Source organism: Leptonychotes weddellii, chromosome 14 (genome assembly GCF_054177405.1).
Source record: "Leptonychotes weddellii isolate Sample4059 chromosome 14, ASM5417740v2, whole genome shotgun sequence".
NCBI classification, from domain to species: Eukaryota; Metazoa; Chordata; class Mammalia; order Carnivora; family Phocidae; genus Leptonychotes; species Leptonychotes weddellii.
The window spans coordinates 28,592,588-28,598,851 of NC_138382.1; the positions used below are offsets into that span (position 1 = coordinate 28,592,588).

General features: G+C 39.2%; 1 pseudogene; it reads right to left on the reverse strand.

Annotated features, from left to right (window-relative positions):
- Positions 1-335: 335 nt before the first annotated feature.
- LOC102740231 (coiled-coil domain-containing protein 43 pseudogene) lies at positions 336-3,532 on the reverse strand (annotated as a pseudogene).
- Positions 3,533-6,264: the final 2,732 nt, after the last annotated feature.

Here is a 6,264-nt window from a genome sequence, read left to right on the forward strand (position 1 = left end):
CAGGAAAGGAGTGGTCATGATTCTGCTCCTTCAGGATGAAAACTGTAACTGCCAGCTTTCTGAATATTTCTGCTATTTATCTTTTAAAGTGGCCAAAAGGAGCCAGGACTTCAGTATTAAAATGTAAAAGTTGCCTCCATTCCACATCTTTGGTACAGACATCAACTACAATAATCTGACTATCCACACCACAGAGACATGGCACATTTTGTAATTAGAAGTGTTTGTGATTTTCCTTTGGACCATGTAAACAGAGGGAAATGCCTTGGGAAACAACTTTGTTTTTTCCCTCATTTCTCTTAAATATACCTGTGCACAATCGGTTCTCCCTTTGATCAACTCCATGAAGAGGAAAAAACAGAGTGGACCAAAGTTATCACTTCCACTCCCCTCTTTGTGCCCTTTTCTTTTTCCTTTTCCTTGCATTCCTGCTTAGCTAGTTTGTCTCTCTCCCTCTGCAGCCTGTCCTGTTCCTTCCTCCTTTGGGACTCATCCCAAAGCGGGTCTTACTCCAGTTTTCTGGCATTGAGGACATCTTCCACACTGGTGTTTCGGAATAGAGATTTATCAGAACCAAGATTCATTGTGGTGGCACCTGAATCATCCTTCTCATCCTTCACATCTTCTGCATCTGTCACACCAGCATACTGGGCCAGGAGTGCAGCTTTTCCCTGCTTCTCCCCTTCTGACGCCATCCTGGGCTTCACCACAATCTGTGCCTGCTTCTAAAGTTAGGGGGCAATGGCCTGTATCTCATCTTTTTTTTTTTCACTTTGGTAAGAACATTCTGACTTTCCGACCATTGTTCCACAATCTCCTTGCAGATGTTAAGAAGAGAATCTTCTTCCAAGAAGGCAGGGAGGATACCCTGTAGAGAGTCCCGCTTCTCTTCTTCCTCCTCCTCCTGCAGGACACCAAGATGTAGGAGCCCTAAATGGCTTAGTCCACTCCCAGCACCTGGAACTATCCGTCCATCTATGACTCGATACCCAAAGCCACTGCCCCTGCCATTGCCTTCACCCAAGGCAGCTGCAACCACTTCACTGGGCGCTGCCCAGTGTCACGATCCTCAAATTGTTTTTGATTATGAACTGTGTGTCTTTAATCACAAAATCATTCTGGGACTGGACCACATGAATAATGGTGGCTTCTTCTTCTTCTTCTTCTTCTTCATAATGGCTTGTTAAATATCACACATTTCTAATCATGCCCAGGTTGATTAGTGAAGATGTCAATATTACTTAGGTCTGGAGTGGATGTAATTGTGATTTTTTAAGCCTGATATTTGGTTGACAGACGGCAGCTTCAGATAAAACAATAATATTGGGCAGCCTGGCACTTTTATACAAACTTGAAAAACATTTCAGTTTTCTGAAGTGGGGTAATACTAATGATGGCTCTTGAACAAGGCTATACCTTTGCTCAAAACATCACTAATTTAAAGTTGCATCCTTCCAACTGAGTTACTGCACATTTGAAATAACTCTTAATGAGTTTTTGATGATATCTTATTCCATTGACAATACTGAGAAATTAAAGATTTTTTTTCTTACTAATATTGGCACATTTTTCTGGAGTTCTGCATTTCTGGTAGATCTCCAATCATGGTAAGATTCTGGTTCTGATTAAAGTTTTATTAATAAAAAAATACATTTTTACCATTGCAAATTATTTCCTAGACTTCAATAGTCTTGGAAGCATTCTTGGTAACTTTAATATGGGCAATTGTCCCACTATAATTAAAAACGGTTCTCGGGGCACCTGGGTGGCTCAGTCGTTAAGCGTCTGCCTTTGGCTCAGGTCATGGTCCCAGGGTCTTGGTATTGGGCCCCACATTGGGCTCTCTGCTTGGCGGAAGCCTGCTTCTCCCTCTCCCACTCCCCCTGCTTGTGTTCCCTCTCTCACTGTATCTCTCTCTGTCAAATAAATAAAATCTTTAAAAACAAAACAAAACAAAACACGGTTCTCATCTCCAGAATCAACTCTTAAAACCGCTTTTGCACAGCAGTAGTCCTATCAGCACCTAGGACAGTTCCAAACACGCCATTGGGGAATAAGTAAATGCGTAGTCATGGAGAGTGACTTAAATACAAAGCAAACAGTAACAAACACTAAATTTGCACAAATTCTCATTCACAAAAAGAAACTAAACAAAACCTAATAGAACAAGCCAATGGTGTAGTGCATGATACCCTGGAACACTGAGCTTCCTGAGGTTTGGGGCAAATCGGATATTGCTTACTTTCAGGATTAGTCTATATATTATTTACCATCATGCTTAAGAATCAATTGGTAGTTGTGTGGGGTGTGGGAATAAGACACACCAAGATCACTAAATTAAAATATTCTTTTTCCCCCTTATCTCTCTAATGTCATATTCTATCTGCCAGGATTATACACTGGTTACTGAGTATCTCTGCAACCTTCTTTTCTCTCTGTTCACCTTTGGGATTCTCCTCCAGTGAGAGAGTAATGCCTCTGTAGAACATTTGCTCCTAAGTTAAATTTTTATTTTCCAGGGGGGAAGGTTAATAGTGTTTTGAATGAAAACAAAACACGAAGCTCACTATTGTCATAAACATGCTAATGTTAAACCACTATCATGTACTTCTACTTCTCAGAAATAATGCTTTTTCAAATGCTAAGAGTATTCTCTGTTGTAGAGCAAAGGTCTTCTCTACAGATAATACTACTGAGAACTAAAGCAGACACAGATATTGAAATGGTGATACTTTATTCATGACCATATGCTGCTACTGATTTCTGCAGCAAGACATGTATAAATTTATTCCTTTTTTTCTTCCTCTGTTTCAATAGACTCATAATTATCAAAAGTACAGCATGTAATAAGTAGATGAATGATAAGTAATCTAATATTCACTGATTGATATTCAGCAGCTACTATATTACTCTTATCCTGCATGGGTATGTGAAATGTAGTCATAAGAAAATGTGATTTAGAAACTAAGTATAATAGCTATTTTCTTCACTTATAACTTATATGAAAAAAGCTATGATTTGGAAATATTAGAGATACGATATTTAGAACAAATCCAAAGTACAGGGAAAAAGACAACGTATCTGAAAGAAATATGAACTTAATAAACATCCACTGAGTTTGCATTGTGTGCAATGTGCTTTAAATATAAAGATGGTTAATACTTAAGAATTTAGAGACACAAATTAAAAATTATGATGATCTCCAACCATATCAATTATTTCATCAAATATAAATGTTCTAAACACACCAATTAAAATACAAATATTTTCAGATTGGATTAAAATGCTATTGAAAAGAAACCCACTGTAAATAAAAGGACATAGCTAGGTTACAAGTAAAAGTATAAGAAAAGGTATAATCTGTAGGTACCAACAAAAAGAAAGTTGAAGTGGGCTATTTTGGTATCAGACAAAGTAGACTTCAGAACAGGGATGAAGAGAGACATTCCACAGTGAAAAGTGGGTCAAATCACCAGGAAGACATAACAATCTTACATGTGTAAGCACCTAACACCAGAGCTTCAAAATACATGTAGCAAAAACTAATAGAACTGAAAGGAGATCAAATAAGTAAATCTGCAATCTTAACTGAAAACTTTGATGTTCTTTGCTTAACAACTGATAAAAAAATGAGGGAGAAAATCAGTAAGTATGTAGGAGATCTGAGTAACACTATTAACTAACTTGAATTAATTGGTATAAATAAAACAATTCATCCAACAAGCACAGAACACCTATTATTTTTAATTGCATAAAGAATATTCACCATAATAGACTATATCCTGGGCCATAAAATAAACCTGAAAAATGTAAAATAAAAGAAATTACATAAATAATGTTTTCTTTCTGTAACTTATTAAAGTAGAAATCAGGGGGGAGGAGCAAGATGGGGGAGGATTAGGAGTCCTAAATTTTGTCTGGTCGCAGGAGTTCAGCTGGATAGGGATCAAACCATTCTGAACACCTACAAACTCAACAGGAAATCAAAGAAAAGAATAGCAGCAACTCTCTGAACAGAAAAGCAACCACTTTCTGGAAGGTAGAATGTGCAGAAAAATGAATCCGAGGCAATATTTGGGAAGATAGACCTCGAGGGGAGGGAGCCTTCATCAGCCTGCTACAGGCAAATGATAGAGCAGCAGAGCACAAAATAGAAACTTTTAGAATTCAGCTCCACTGAGGGACATCACTCCAGTGGCCAAGCAGGGGGTGGAACCCTTGCTGGACAGTGTGGTTTCAGGACTGTTGGGGTCACAGGAAAACCAGGGTGCCTGAGTACAGCAGAGCTCCCAGGTATTGGAGTGGGGAAGCCGGCTACAGAGATGGAGCCAAGGAGTGGGCTCTCATCTTGGGGTTGCCACAAACCCTGATCCACGGCATAGTCGGGCCATTGCGCTTACAGCAGGGACCCAAGAAGGGGCAGGTCTGGGGAGACTCCCCTTCCTCTTTGGGAGAAGCGGCGCAGGAGTGCATCACAGGAATCTCTTGGTTTTGGAGACTCCAAATAGGGTCCTGTGTCAGAGATAGAAACGCTCGGTCGCAGGCTGGGTGAGCACGGAGTGCTGCCAGAGACCGGGGAGACAGGAGTGACTGACTGCTTTTCTCTGAGGGCGCACTGAGGAGTGGGGCCCCGAGTTCTTGGCCTCTCTGGGATGGAGATTGGGAGGCCACCATTTTCACTCTTGTCCTCCAAAGCTGTACTGAAAGCTTGCAGGGAAAAAAAGCTCTGGAGAGCAAACCCCAGCAGATTACCTAGCCCGGACCTGGCAAGGGTGGGGTAAATCCACCTCCAGCAAAGACATTTGAGAACCACTGCAACAGAACCCCCGCCCCCCCAGAAGATCAACAAGAACAGCCAGGTAAGACCAAGTTTATCGATCACTGAGAACGGCAGAACTCCAGCACGAGGGGAATACTGCACATAGAATCCATGGCTTTTTTCCCATGATTCCTTAGTCTTTCAAAGTTAATTTTTTTTCTTTTTTTCTTTTTTTTTGAATTTTTCGTTTTCCCTTTTTCAACCAACATCTTATCAATCCCTTCTTTAAAAAATCTTTTTTATTTTACATTTTCAGAGTCATATTCTATCCCTTCATAGTAGTTAACCTTAATTTTGGTATATATATAAGTTGTTCTCTCTTTAAAATTTTGGGATACAGTTTCTTCTAACAGACAAAAATATACCCTAAATCTCTAGTGTATGGCTTTGTTCTAGTCTCCTGCCTGATCACATTCTCTCCCTTTTTTTTTTTAATCCTCTTCTTTCTTTTTTCAACCAACATCTTATCTTATCAATTCCTTTTACAAAATCTTTTATAATTTTCATCTTTACAGTCATATTCCATCCCTTCATCGTATTTACCCTTATTTTTGTACATATATAAGGTTTTCTTTCTTTAAAATTTTGGGAGGCGCTTTCTTCTAACAGATGAAAATATGCCCAAAATCTAGTGTGTGGCACAGATCTATGCACCAGCCTGATCATATTTGATCATATTCTGTTTCTTCCTTGTTGGTTTGTTTGTTTATTTTTTATCTTTTTCTTCTTTTTTTCTTTTTTCTTTCTTTACCTTTCTTTTCCCCCAGTTTCAGGTCTCTACTGATTTGTTTAGTGTGTATTTTTCTGGGGTCATTGTTACCCTGTTAACATTTTGTTCTCTCATTCATCTATTCTCCTCTGGACAAAATGACAAGATGGAAAAAAATCACCTCAAAAGAAAAGAACAAGCGGCAGTACTGCCTGCCAGGGACTTATTCAATATGGACATTATTATGCTATTGGAACTAGAGTTCAGAATGATGATTTAAAAGATACTAGCTGGGCTTGAAAAAAATATGGAAGATATTAGAGAAACCCTTTCTGGGAAAGGAAAGAACTAAGTTCTAACCAACTTGAAATCAAAAAGGCTATTAATGAGGTACAATAAAAAATGGAGGCTCTCACTGCTAGGATAAATGAGGCAGAAGAGAGAATTAGTGATACAGAAGACCAAATGATGGAAAATAAAGAAGCTGAGAAAAAGAGAGATAAACAATACTGGATCATGAGGGCAGAATTCGAGAGAGAAATGATACCATAAGATGAAACAACATTAGAATAATTGGGCTCCCAGATGAAGAAGAAAGAGAGAGAGGGGCAGAAGGTATATTGGAGCAAATTATAGCAGAGAACTTCCCTAATTTGGGGAAGGAAACAAGCATCAAAATCCAGGAGGCAGGGGGCGGAGCAAGATGGCGGAGGAGTAGGAGGCCTGGATTTCGTCT